The sequence below is a fragment of the Danio rerio genome, chromosome 6, assembly GCF_049306965.1.
Source record: "Danio rerio strain Tuebingen ecotype United States chromosome 6, GRCz12tu, whole genome shotgun sequence".
In the NCBI taxonomy this organism is placed as follows: Eukaryota; Metazoa; Chordata; class Actinopteri; order Cypriniformes; family Danionidae; genus Danio; species Danio rerio.
Genome location: NC_133181.1, coordinates 53,377,597 through 53,392,786, shown reverse-complemented (window position 1 = coordinate 53,392,786; position 15,190 = coordinate 53,377,597). Strand labels below are relative to the sequence as shown.

Genomic DNA, 15,190 nt, shown 5'->3' with positions numbered 1-15,190 from the left:
GTTTTTAATTTTTTTTTAAAGTGTTTTAAGGTCAAAATTATTAACCCCTTTAAGCTATATATTTTTTCGACAGTTTCAGAACAAATCATTGTTATAAAATAACTTGCCTAATTACCCTTACCCTAATATATATATATATATATATATATATATATATATATATATATATATATATATATATATATATATATATATATATATATATATATATATATTTATTCATTTATTTATTTACTTATTTAAAAACGTAATCATAAACTGCCCCCTGGTGGCGAATATGTGTTTCGCTTCATCCTTGCATTACGGTGGAGTGGGCGGAGCCTCGTGAATGACGGTTAATTTTTTCAAACGAGGAAGTGAAGTCAAGTCCGCCATTTCATCTTCTTCTTTTTATCGGGTAAGTTATTATTTTAAAATCATATTTGTGAGATATTTGTCGTCAGGCAATGTTTTTATTAGTTAGAAAAGCCCCTGTTTTGAATAGTGATAAAACTGTAACTTATATGTGGATAATATGGCTAAAAACGGCTAAGAATGATGGCCGCCGTCAGTTCAGTAATCTGTTAAGTTGATTGTGCTCGGGGTTTTAACAAATTCATTTAAGTTACAATTGTCCTTTTACGCTCGTCATTCCCAATTAAATGATTAATAAGACGTGTTATATGAAGAACAGCGTCGAAACGGGAGCTTGAATGAATGAATCATATGCTGTCCGTTTTATACAGTTGTAATAGGTGCCGAGTTCTGCTTTTGTACTGGTTTTAGTTCAAACACTGAACGAACAGTCTCTTTTTGGTAACGTTAATCCTAATGATCTTGATTTGCTTGTTAATGTGTGTTTTGTCAAGTTTCAGCAAAAGTTTGCAGAGTAACAGTATGTGGTTCATGCTGGCCACTGTTGAGACTGGTCTGCATTAAAAAAATTTTAAAGCCAAAACGTTTGAAAAAAAATCCACAGTTGAAACATGATGTGTTAAATGACTTATGAAGGAAATTAATTAGCTAAAAAAGAAGGCTAAGTGTGTTATGAAATATTAAACCTTGTTAAAAAATAAAATCAATTGTGTTAAATAAGCTTAAAATCCATATCTTATGTTTTATATTACTTTAAAACAGCCTGGAAACTGAATTGCACCATTAATCTTGTACATATGTATCAAGTACAAACAAATGGTTTTGTGGCAAGTAAAAATAATATTTTTATAAATTGATTGTATTGTATTAATTTGTTACAGAATAGAAAGGAATCATGCAAGGATGCAAGCTGAAGGAAAGGACAACTCTCACATCAGTGCATTACTAATTGTTTTACTTCATCATCAAGCACACCAGGTACAATATTGTACATATTTTGTAACTTGTATATGTCAGACTGGTTGTTGGGAACTGAAATAATATATTTTATGTTTTATTTATTATTAAAATATTACAAGATTTATTGCTGCTATTTTATCACTGTGTGAGGTCATAGCTTATTTAAAATATCTATTATTAAAAAAATCATATTTTAAAGAAAGTCTAAATGTTTCCACAAGGTAATTTATTGAATTGTTTTCTGAAAATGTAAAATTTGACAGTATTGGTGAGCTGGAAAAACACAGTCTGTTGACGTAACTTTAAAGTAGATTAATTTACCTTGGATCGCATGTTTAAGTTATAATTTCAGAGTGAAAAATGTAAAAGAAAACCATTGAAAACAATGGCATAATGATTTTGCTTGTTCACAAGAGGTACTTGATTTATTTTTCCTGTAGTGATACATAAGTTTTTAAAGACTAATGCTTGACACAAAAATTTAAAGGGATAGTTCACCCAAAAATAATGACGTCTTTTATCCTCCACTTGTTTCAAAATATTTTTTTTGTTCTGTTGAACATAAACTCAGGTGGTGCGGTGCACAGTGGATAGCTCTGTTGCCTCCCAGCAAAAATGTTTCTGGTTCGAGCCTCGGCTGGGTCAGTTGGCATTTCTGTGTGAAGTTTGTATGTTCTCCCCGTGTTGGCGTGGGTTTCCTCCGGGTGCTCCTGTTTCCCCCACAAGACATGCGGTACAGGTGAATTGGGTAAGCTAAATTGTCCTTAGTTAATGTGTGTAAATGAGAGTGTATGGGTTTTTCCCAGTGATGTGTTGCAGCTGGAAGAGTATCTGCTGCGTAAAACATGCTGGATAAGTTGACTGTTCATTCCACTTCGGTGACCCCAGATTAATAAAGGGATGAAGCTGAAAAAAAAATGAATGTACACAAACCCAGTTTTTCCTACTATGTTAATCAATAGTTACAGGTTTCTAACATTCTTCAAAATATCTGCTTTAGTGTTTAACAGATTCAAACTGCTTTGAAACAAGTAGAGGATGAATAAATGGTGGCAGAATAGTAAACTATATCTTTAAATGTTTTATTCTGTATGTTATGTGTATTCACATTTGTCTTGTCTTTTGTCATATTGTCCTTCTAGCTCAGATTGTGATGGACCTGGAATGCGACACCAGTTACTCTTAAAGCCTGATTTATACTTCTGCGTCAGGGGACCGGCGTAACCAACGGCGCATGCAACGCACGTGGCTGTGCATTTATACTTCTGCGCGCTGTCTCTGTCGGTCTGCATTAACACTTCCGAAACGCTAGTTGGCAATGAGGTGTAAATGTTCCTCTGTGTCGAGTTTCTTCGCTACTTTTTTGCTTTTCCTGAACACTTCCGGGATGTACAAGTGGCTCAAACTCGCTCATTTTGAGGCAGGAACCGGTGGACGTACAACAACTTTAACTATGAGGTAAACACAAAACAAAACTTTCCATCCGGAGCTCCTTCACGGTACTCCACACTTGTAAACAATCGCTCGCTTACATTCGCGCTGCTCTCGGTCCCGCCCAGACTCGTCAGCGCTACCAAGCCGACCAATCACAGAGCTTACGCTAGGCGTCGTTGCGACGTGTAGTTACAATTTTTTGAGAAGTGCACATCAGTGACGGCGACGGCCACATCGAAGGGCTATGCGTCAGCGCCATAGCATACGCCGGCGTTTGACGCAGAAGTATAAATCAGCCTTAAGTCAAGAACCAAATGAAGCACCAGAGTACAGATTATGGAGGTATCTGAAGTTGAACTAACTGGAAGCAGGGAACCATACTAATAAAGTTCCTTAAGGTAAAAGCACCTGCTTTATTTTGATAGGAAGTATTTTTTTATAGAGTTCTATTGTTTTATTCTTATTCTAATTTTATTTTCTTCATATACTGAATGGAAGTCATTCAAATTTCACAACAAATGATTTGCAGATTGAATATAAAATATAATGACATTTTAATGCATTATTTCTTTTGGTTATTCTTTACATCTATATATGGGCAAGTATTTAATCAATGAAAATAATTTTTAACAACTTAACTAAACAAATTACTCTGTTGGACCCTAGCAAAATCCTCAAACTAACACACACTCTTGTGAATGCATTCTCACATTCATACACTCAAAAACACACATTCATACAACAGTCTGTCTCAGTCTGACTCACACACAACATCCTCTCTCACAGATTTTTCTAGCAAACCTCCACCACTAGCTTGTCCTTTTATGCTGCTTTTATTTCAAACATTTTATAGCATGATATAGTCCAGGTTTTTATCACTAAGTATTTTTTTTTCCATTCAGCAGTTTCCTTGTAAAGATGAACCCAGGGAAGGATCGAAAGTGGAGAAGACCAGATCAAGAAAGACTACATCAAGATCTGCGGTCAGTTCAAAGGTACTTTCACTAATTACCAAGATTTCAGACTATGAATTGATGGAGAAAACTTTGAGTGTCAGATCTTCCTACATCGCCTAGCAAAAATTCTTCCCAGTGTCTTGTAGTAGAAGTGATGCAGTCAATCGAGTTTACATTATTTCGTAAATTGCTTTCTGATTTAATAAAAAATATATTAACCAAACTTGATTAATGTAACAATTTTGATGAAAAGGGCATGTTTTACTAGAGCTTTTAGCACAAAGGCACCCCCAACTTGGAATATTGCTGTGTCTGACGTCACGGGGTTGGTATGCTGGAAAAGTTTTTGAATGAGGTATTTGTATGATTTATACATAGTCTGTCTTAAAGCGTAACTAAATTGTACAGGCATTACAGGTCAAAGCAATCTGTTGTTACATTTATCAAAATAAACAATAAGGCTCTTAAAACACTGCTTTGAAAAATGTAGAAAATGTAAAAAAAATATTTCAAATATTTTATAATATTAATAATATTATAAGGAAGTATAAAACCTTCCTAAGCTTGAAAATATACTAAACTTCCTTAAAGGAAATAAACTTCCTTTGTTAGTGCAAATTCCTTTTTATGTAGTCTTGTAATTAAACAATTAAACCATTCAAACAAGTTTACACTTAAAAAAGGTCCGTAATGAAAATCCGATTTTTTTTTCCAAATGTAACTAGCTAAAATAGTACCATGTACTTTTACTCTGTATTAGTATTATTTACTAAAATCTGTTTTATTTTAGCAATATAATAGTATTTCTAGTCCTTTAATTTAATGTAATTTAATTTTCAGTTCTCTTTCCATCTACAAAAACATTAAAAAAATAATTTCACAAGCACATTTAAAATAGGTTTAATACTATGAAATATTATATTAATATTATTTTTTATTTTTTATAAATCGATAGGTAGTTCCTATGGAATGTTTTTATGTATTGCTGAGAATACATTTCAGGTGTTCAATACGTTGCTTGTCAGTCTTAAAAATAAAAATAGGTGCTTAAAAAAGTGCTTAAAAGTCCTTAATTTTAATCGAGTTGTGCCTGTATATACTCTGCAAACAGCACCTTTTAATTGTTGTCTTCTCCGATTTTCAGGATGTTTTGCATTGGACTGTTTTTTTTGGCTTTGACCCTTGCTTGCCCCTGACCTCACTCTTGGACTGCCCTGTTGGATTTTCAGTTTATTTAATTTAAAAAAAAAAATTTGGTTCTGGGTAGATGCTAATAAATATTTAATTGTAATTATTTAATGTAAATCAAAGGCGGCAACACCAAGGCTCCAAAAATACAAATTTATTAAATTAAAAAGGCTGACACAGAGCGTGTAACGTTTCGAGCCGCCGGCTCTTCATCAGACAAATTCTTTTTCGTTGTAATTTTTTAAATAATATGTTTTTGTTAAATATTCGATTTCTGTGTTTGTTCTGTCTACTCGTACTTGTTTATCTTGTCTCTGTAATTATCATTTGTTAATTTAATTAATATGCATTTTATAAAAAAAATATATATATATATTTTCTGTGTTTTTTTTTTCTGTATCTATTTATCTAATTTGTATATACATTTGTGTTTGTATGTTTTTCTTATTCTGTATATCCACTTACCTAATTTTAACTTTTATATTTATTTATTTGCATTTAATTTGTGATAATTCTGTATGCATTTATTTATCTAATTCATATATTTATATGTATTGCATTGATCAATCTGTTGTTGTTTTTTTTGTATGCATCTATTAATATAATTTATATAAATTCTATATTTGTATTTATCAATTTATATGCTTCCTTTAAAGCAATTTTTTAAATAAAGCAATTTAAACTAAGCATTCCTTTTAATGTGATTTATATAGCTACCAAATGTAGATGTCAGCCACATCTAACCCAAAAGTCAGCCGCAACTGAACAAGATCTGGGCCAGATCTGTGAAATTGCATGGGCCGCATCTGGGCCAGATCTGAGAAACTGCATGGGCCGCAGCTGGGCCAGATTTCAGAATTTGCATGGGCCGCAGCTGGGCCAGATCTAAGAAAATGTATGGGCCACATCTGGCCCAGATATGGACCAAGCTTTTTCTGAGATATGGCCCAGATCTGGTTCAGTTGTGGCTGACTTTTGGATCCTTATGACAGCCACAATCAGGTTGAGTCATCGCCGTCATTCCGCGCGGTATGTGGGCCATATCTGGGCCAGATGTAATTTGCTATCAGTGACCAGCATGGTATTGCTGGTCACTATCAGCGCCAGCATCCCAGCTGCATCTCATGCTGGTGACCAGCATCCCAGCACCAGCATTCCATGCTGGTCATCAGCATAGCACCCAAATCCCAGCAAGACCAGTATATGTTGTGTTTTGGTGCTGGTGACCAGCATGGGATTGCTGGTCACTAGCATACCAGCGCCAGCATCCCAGCAGCATCTCATACTGGTGACCAGTATCCCAGCACCAGCATTTCATGCTGGTCACCAGCATAGCACCCAAATCCCAGCAAGACCAGCATATGTTGTGTTTTGGTGCTGGTGACCAGCATGGGATTGCTGGTCACTAGCATCCCAGCGCCAGCATCCCAGCAGCATCTCATACTGGTGACCAGCATCCCAGCACCAGCATTTCATGCTGGTCACCAGCATAGCACCCAAATTCCAGCAAGACCAGCATATGTTGTGTTTTGGTGCTGGTGACCAGCATGGGATGCTGGTGACCAGCATGGGATTGCTGGTCACTAGCATATTACCAGCGCCAGCATCCCAGCAGCATCTCATACTGGTGACCAGCATCCCAGCACCAGCATAGCACCCAAATCCCAGCAAGACCAGCATATGTTGTGTTTTGGTGCTGGTGACCAGCAAGGGATGCTGGTGACCAGCATGGGATTGCTGGTCACTAGCATACCAGCGCCAGCATCCCAGCAGCATCTCATACTGGTGACCAGCATCCCAGCACCAGCAATTCATGCTGGTCACCAGCATAGCACCCAAATCCCAGCAAGACCAGCATATGTTGTGTTTTGGTGCTGGTGACCAGCATGGGATGCTGGTGCTTGTATGCTGGCCACCAGCATAGCAGCAGCATCCTATGCTGGTCACCAGCATCACAGCACCAGCATCCCATGCTGGTCACCAGCATAATACCAGCATTAGAGCACCAGCATCCCATGGTCACCACAGCATAACACCAGCATCCCATGCTGGTCACCAGCATAGCACCAGCATCTCATGCTGGTCATCACAGCATTACACCAGCATCACAGCACCAGCATCCCATGCTGGTTATCAGCATACCAGCACCAGCATCCCATGCTGGTCACCAGCATACCAGCACCAAAACACAACATATGCTGGTCTTGCTGGTGACCAGCAATGCTGGTCTATGCTGGTTTTTTCAGCAGGGATGAGGAATTTTCAGTAAGAAAATCCATCATGCTTGCGGGAAAGGAAAATAAAAAGACTAAAAATTCCCAGGCAGTAAGCGAACTAAAAGAAAGAGCCCTCTATCCGCTATCTCAGCTATCTTTTCCTGCAGAAGCAACCATTATGGATAAAGCTCAGGAAATTGTTAGAATGGGCGAACTTTACAAAGCGGATGACGATCTAATAGAAGCTATGATCGTGCATCACACGCGCAAAAGAATTGCACCCGCTACTGTTAGGTTGCAGCTAGGCACAATACTGGGCAAGAGCCCAGAAGATGAAAGAAATGATCGTGCTGAATTGATCAGAGCGATCGGAGTTTACCCGTATTGTCTTGATAGACAGGGTAAAGTCGAATCAGTGTATGCACTGATAAGAGAACTCCAAGAGGTGACAGATTTAGTCCCTGGCTTAGCTGAAGCGAAACTTTTAGGGCCAGAAACCACCTGGATAGAATTGTCTAATTTCGCAATCAGGTGGGAAAGAAAAAGGAAGCTGATCTCAGAGAAGCAGAGAATTCAGCCTCCGAGAGCAGCAGCTCAGAGAGCACAAAGAGCCCCGCCCGCACGGAAAAGCAGGCAGCAGAGACAGAGAGCAGAAGCCCCTGTCACAGAAAGACATCAGAAGTCTATGCAGGAAAAACCAAAGAGCAGAAATAAATTCCAAAAATCAGATTTTAAGCAGAAACCTGCAGAAAATGATTATGTCTCAAAAGAGAACTGGGAAAGAATGACCCCAGAGCAGAGACAGGACTTACTAGATAAAAGAAATAAAAAGAAGCAGTCAAAATCAAAAAATAAGACTAGAGAAGTTAGACACGAGCGAGTTGTTAACAGTAACCGAAAAGAATCCCGAAATCGAGAGGAATAGGGTTGCCTGACTCCAGGAAAAAAGGCCATAATGTCCGAACAAATTAAAGAAACGGCAGATATGAATTTAAATATAAATTTTGAAGGAATATTATTTGATCTTGATACAGGAGCAGATGTTACAGTAGTAAGTCAGCTACCTAAAGAAGCTAAAGAAACGGAAACCGCGTTTAATGTAAAAGACTTTAGAGGTAATGTAGAAACGCATAAAGTTTATGATTGGAAAAACTTGCAAATTATCAAAGGTGTTAATAATTTAATGACACTAAAAGATGCTAGTACAATATTACAAAGCAAACAAATAGGCTGGTTAAAACAAATAAACCTGGAGCAGGAAATAAAAAGAATGGCCGAAACCAGCAAAGCCGACCGTACTAAAGTCACAGAGATATTAAGAAAATATCAAACTCACGCCGCAAGAAGTAAAAATGATTGCGGAAAATTATCTGATAAATGGCAGTACGAAATAAAAGGTGGTATTCCACCACCACAAAGGCAGTATCCGATTAATAGAAACGCGTTGCCTGAAATAAAAATCACAATTGAAGAATTAAAACGAAAAGGGATAATTAAAGAAGTTGATAATGCGCCAACAAACTCCCCTATTCAAGCGGTAGCAAAACCCGACGGGGGGTGGAGGTTGGTAACAAATTATAAAGCATTAAACAAACAAACTGTACCCGATACAAGATATCTGATTAATGCAAGAGATGCTACGGGCGCAGCCCCAGAGGGGAGACTGTTGTCCAAAATAGATCTCGCAAATGGATTTTGGTCTGTGCCGCTTAAGCCAGAGAGCAGAGCGCGCACCGCATTTACGTTTGAGAATAAACAATATGTATATAATGTTCTACCACAGGGATTTAAAAATTCTCCAAATGCTTTTCAAGCAATAATGATGGAAATACTTAAAGGCCTCCCTGTTGTAGTGTACATAGATGACATTTTAATCGTTACAAATGATGAAGAAGAACATCTTAAAATATTAGATGAGACCTTAAGCCGACTAACTAAAGAAGGATTTAGGTTAAACTATAAAAAGATGGAAATTGCTAAAGATGATGTTGAATTTTTAGGATTTCAAATAACTGGTAATGAACGATTTCTGTCGCAAACTACAGAAAATAAATTAAAGGAATTAAGAGGAAAAGAAATAACCAGTTTAAAACAATTACAGAGTATGCTGGGTACATTAAACTTTGTAAGAGATTTAATCCCCGGATATGCTAAACATGCGAAACCCCTTTATAATGCAACAAGAGGGGGAGTTTTAACTTGGAATGAGAAACTTTCCGAAATAAAGGCTAAGCTCATAGATGAAGCTTTAAATAGTGGTCGTCTTGTGAGAAGAGATGAAACCACTCCGTTAGTTGTAAAAATAGCCAACACGGAGGATGAAATAGAACTAATTATTTTTAATGAACAAAATGAAAAACATCCAGTATGCTTCATTTCCTCCACTAAACCCGCAAACCAAAGGAAACTGGAGAACATGACTGGAGGCGATATCCTTGCTACACTCGCTAAATCTCTGATTACACTGAAATGCCTTGCGCTGGACCAGCCGATCATAGTTAAGGCCAAAGGTGAAGGCATAAATCAAATAGTGAGAGAATCAAAAAATCTTATAACCGAGAACAAAAGAGTCCATTGTCATACTTGGGCTAAATGGACCGTAATTTTAAATGATACGCAATTTCAATTTAAATCTGACAAAATTCCTAAAGCCGAAAAGACTACCAAAGTTCCCATTGATAAAGTTTGTTATTATACTGACGGTACAACCGAACAGGGGATAACTAGATGGGGATGGATTCGAAAGAAAGGCCGAAAGGTCACCGAGTCAGACAAGGGTAGTTTACCAGCAGGATTAAGCGCGCAAGCTGCTGAAGTAAAAGCATTTAGGAAAGCTTTAGAGAAAGCCAAACAACTAAATGACTTTAAATGTTTTATGGTGACAGATAGTGATTACATCTATCAAGCTGTAGAGGAACATTTAGGTACTTGGAAAAATAATGATTTTAATACTTCCAAAGGGAAGCCATTAAAACAAGCTGATGACTGGAAAGTAATAGATGAGCTGATCACAGAAATTACACCAACAGTATTGCACCAAACTAGTCATACGTCACAGAATACAATGGCTGCTATAGGGAATAAGGAAGTAGACAGTTATGTACGTAGAGTACGGGCTGTTACCAAGGAAAGTCAAAAAGACTTACTTGAAAAATTACATATAGAATTAAAGCACCCTACCACAAAATATTTAGCGCTATATTGTCATGCTTTAGGCCTAAATATACAAAACTTAAAGTCTGAGTACTATAAGATAAAAGTGAACTGTCCAAACTGCAGAAAAGCAATTGATTCACGTTTTAATGATTATGGATCTATAAAAACAGATCATGAGAACGATGAAATTAGCATGGATTTTGCTGGACCTATTAGACCGCAAACGAAAAAGAAAAATTGTTATTTTCTTTTAATCACGGACAATGCGAGTGAATATACGCAGATCTTTCCTTGTAAACAAGCTACAGAAGAAGTAGTAATTGAAAGTTTACAACAATGGTTCAAATTTAGGGGAATACCTAATCGAGTCAGAGCCGACGGAGCTTTTAACCTTTCAGGTCGAAAGGTAGAACAGTTTATAAAAGATTCAGGGGCAAAATTAATTAAATCCGTGAAATATCAACCCTCGAGTAATGGAATCGCCGAAAGGCGGATAAAAGAAATTAAAAATTGGTTTTGTAAAAACAATCAATTACCTTGGGACGAACAGCTTATTGATTGCTTAAAATTTGTAAATTACAGAGTCCCTGTACCTGAAAAGGAGGAAAATCCACCAAGAAACAGGGCCAAAATAAAGGTAGGCGACGTAGTCTACATACAGAAAAGAGTCCGAGGGCATAGATTTAAAGAAAATCTAGGCACGGAAGATAAAGTTAAATCAATACCATCTAACACTACCGTAGAATTAGAAGCCAACGGTATTTGGAGTCTCAGAGACATAATAAAAAAGCCGGAATAATGGCAGACACAAACTTGACCTGTGACCTCAAAGCTTGTGAAGGCCTTTATAAGCAAAAAGGCTTCATCAGAGTAATTAGAGGTTTTTCTGGACACTTAACCATTGAAAAATGGCTTAAACCAGAATATGATAGAGCACTGGGAAGAAAATCTGTTAGTGTACAAGGAACACCAGCTATCAGTTATAGGATCGAAGACTGCGCCGTATGTGGAAAACCTAATGTAGCGTTTAAACTAGCTGAAGGCTTATACGCCAATAGGCCGAATAAAGCAGAGTTGCTAATTCAGCATGGTTTAGGAGCTCATTTTCCGTGGTGGAATGAGTTAGGAGATATCGATGCGTGTGCTTTGCATGATGTCACCATCTGTGGTGATTGCAGAGAGTCACACCAGAAGGTCGAAATCGAACAATATGAGATAAAGCAGGATGGATGCTTATGCCGAAACTGTCAGTCATGTAAGCAACGGTTTATTGCCCTAGGAAGGGAATGCCGATGTGTGTATGATGGGGAAGAATTTACATCGTGTGAAAGATGTAAGAGTCTATTCAGTTGCAAGTGCTTAAAGCTAATAAGCAAAAAGCAGATATGGATGACTCGTAAATCCAGAAAGGCCCTAGGGGCCTTAGTTGAAAATAGAATAATGACAATGTGGGACATAAACCCAGTGTCCTTAATGACAAATGCAGAATCGAAATTCATGGCTCAGAGACTGAATGAACTGTCCTTTTGTCCGGAAGGTCTGCCGGGGGGGCAAGAGTCTCTGAATGGAAACGAGAGTTTTCGGAATGGCCTGACATATCTCACTCACTTAGGTGGATGGGAGACCGCTGTCAAGTTGCAGTTACACACGCAGGTCAGCTACAAGAGAGGTGGCTTAGGTGCATGTGTATGGGTTCTGCATGACAGTGAGTGGTTTAAATGTGAACTTTCTGACGCTATAATAATTACAGCAAAAGACATGACATTTAAACAGTGCATAAAAGTATGCGAACCAAAAGATGAGCCCAGTTATTTCACTGAATCAAACATCTCAGTCTATGGATCTTCACAATCCTTTAGAGAAGGGACAGCAAAACTCAAAATTATCAGATCCACACAACCATATCACTTAATGACTCGTGAACCAAACGACGAGGATAAATCTAGGATAGAAATTCTGGATTTAACTGTTCTGTTAAATTTAACAGGAAGTTACCTGGGTATTGGAGAATGTATTCAGGGAATAAATGTTTATCTGAATAGATCAAAAGATAAATCTGATATGGCAACAGGAAATAAATTAATACAATTTAAAAAGTGGATCTCCAAAAAATTCAGTCGAGGGACAGAATAGGATGAAACGAGTTTGTCTCTGTTCTCTGTTGCAGGAAAGCATGCAGAAAGACGGGCCTGTCAGAGGGGTGAGAGAGAGCCGGAAGTGTACGGAATCACGGGTCCAGGAGACCGTGATGAGCCTAATGATAACTAGCTCTTTACTCCTAATTATAATAGGCACGATTTTTTCAGGGTTAGAGATAAAAACTCAAAGCACGGAAGAAACCCGGCATGTCTGTAAACATGTCGAGATAACGGAAGATTGGGTATGTCCAAATCAGGAAATAACTGTGAAAAATAAAACCTACAATAGTAGTGATTTTGAAGCAATGGTAAAGTCGTATATTAGAAATATAGACGACAGATTTTGGGTATGTAATCATTCTAACCCAATAGCTTTATTTATACCATCGAAATATAATGGTCTAATGAATAATAAAGTAAAATTTAAATGGGATAGTCTTATAGTTATAAATGAATCCCATGTAAGACTGATTGGGCTTGAAATCCTAAATAAAAATCAGACAGTATGGACTAATGAAAGTAGCCTAAGCGTCTGGAATTTGGAATTAGGAGTTGAATTAAGCAAATCAGTAGGACATTGTTGGCAGAATTTGACAAATGCTAAACAATGGATAATGACCGACTCCATTTCTGCACCCAGAAATGATAAAATACTTAGAGGCCTACATGGCGGCCGAATCAGTAAAGTTGGGTTATTATCGGAAACAGGCAATGAGACGTCTAGGAATCGCAGATTAACAAATTGGTTAATGGCGGGAGCTAAAGGACATGTGACTTATTGGCCTGATGGTTTGAATAGTACTCACCTAATATTAGGTGTTTATAAAGAAAAACCAGTAATTCCTTATGAGGAAATAGATTGGGTAACATGTAAACAACATCAAACCCAAGGTAAATATTGTGATAGCGAGAAGGCATGTATTCATAAATTGGGTATGAGACCTTTTAGCTCTAACGGGGCTAAATTTCTCATCCGGAAATATGGTGGATTGAAACCAGATTCATGGGCATCCCTTTTCCAACACAATATGGTAAAATATTGTACGGATTTGACTAAAGCAGAATACTGGTATTGCTATATAACCGGTCAGTCACTTTATGATCAAAATCTAATGGATCAATATGAAAGCGAAATATTTGACAAGTGGAAAGCTTATGTCAGATATATGGGCATTCGAGAAGAAAGAGTCTTAAATGAAACCTGTGAAACAATAAAATGTTTTATAGACAGTCATTGGATCGACAATCGAGGAATACATCCGTTAATGTTAGATAGTAGTCACGGTGTACCTGAATCAGTGGCTAATAAGAGTGGCTTAACGGACTTTATTAAATCGATTCCAGATCAACAATATAGAATGGCCCTAGCTTTGTATGTATACAAATGGGATATGCTCACGCGCGCAGAATATAAAACTAGACCAAGCCCGGTTCATATGGGACTGGTAGATAGCGTGCACGGCCTATGGCATAATAAGTTCTATATTAAATTCGATTTTAGCCATAAACTCATGGGAGCTTATCGGCATCAATTTAATAAATTGAGGTTTTTTCATCCAAATTTTAGGAAAACCATTTATACCAGAAACTTAGTTGATGTTTCCTATGAAAATAGAACTCATGATTACTGGAAAGGTGGAGCTACCTTAAACATGGGTTTTAGTGGGTTTAAATGGAATTTATATGAAAACAGTGGATTAAACAACAGTGCAAGCCTCATAGGAGCTGAATTGCAAGAATGTGATCCAGATATATTTAATAATTGGACTTATAAATATATACCGCCTTATGCTCGTCAAGGAGATGAGATAAGATTGTTTAAGGGAGAGAATAGTTTCTGCTCCTGGGAAAATTATTCCATCATAACGGAAAAAATTAGGGATAGGTGTGACAAAATTAATTGCTCCATTCCTTGGCATGCAATCTTTGTGTCAGCACTTCCCATAGTTGCAAAATATGAAAACCAGGTTAAAAAACACTGTGCGATTATAGGGCTTGAGAATTTTCATGTTAAAAGAAAATTAACAGAATTAGTTGATGATTACATAGAGGGGACGAGCCTGGGTCCAAATTGGCACTTTATGCACAATTGGATCTCAGCCTTAGACATTGTCATAGATGATGTCCCAATAATTGTCAAAATTAGAAAGACCTTGTTAAATGCAGGAGTAATAATTAGCTTGGGTGCTGGAACAGCAGTTGAAATTATTAAAAGAACCGTGATCGGATACTGGAAGTGGATCAAGTTAATTTTGATCATTATGGGATGCATTGTGGTTATTGTGCTTCTTATTAGCGTATCCCTTAAGACAGCACAGCTATGTGGTGTTCTGAGCAGTGTCTGCGGGGTCAGGCGTTATGCTCGCCTAAGGTCAAGGGTCCCAGAGTAGAGTAAAAAAACAAGTCATGGACTGTATTTAAAGGCTGCAGTCATAACAGTCTAAACGAACATTTAGTGGAAGAGACTGACTTGATTGCTCATCTCCAAAACCTCTGAAATTGGAAGAAAATGGCATCTATGAATGGAAATTACGGGAATGCTGATAACATTGTGTCGGGAACAAACCTTGCTCAGGTAAATAAATTCTAATCATTTTAAATTGTAAAGGAATAATTTATTATGATGACCCAGTAATATGGGAATAGAATGAGAGGAATAACAGTTATGATTGTTTTAATAGTCTTGCCACTGTTTAATCAATCATAACAAGATGTCAGACACATCTGGGTACGAGATACAGTGTTATCAGTAGGGTAATTTTTGGGTTTTTGTGGTTTTTTATGATTT

At 37.3% G+C, this 15,190-nt stretch overlaps 1 long non-coding RNA gene across 3 annotated transcripts; it reads left to right on the top strand.

The window, feature by feature from the left end:
* The first annotated feature begins 346 nt into the window (after positions 1-346).
* Positions 347-5,578, top strand: LOC141386364 (uncharacterized). Of its 3 annotated transcripts, none has more exons than XR_012408233.1 (6): positions 347-397; positions 1,236-1,332; positions 1,886-2,062; positions 2,457-3,146; positions 3,654-3,743; positions 4,849-5,578. It is a non-coding gene; the product is annotated as an uncharacterized lncRNA (long non-coding RNA). The 3 variants fall into 3 exon arrangements; XR_012408232.1 differs by having other exon boundaries at positions 3,651-3,743; XR_012408234.1 differs by lacking the exon at positions 1,886-2,062.
* The last annotated feature ends 9,612 nt before the right edge of the window (positions 5,579-15,190 follow it).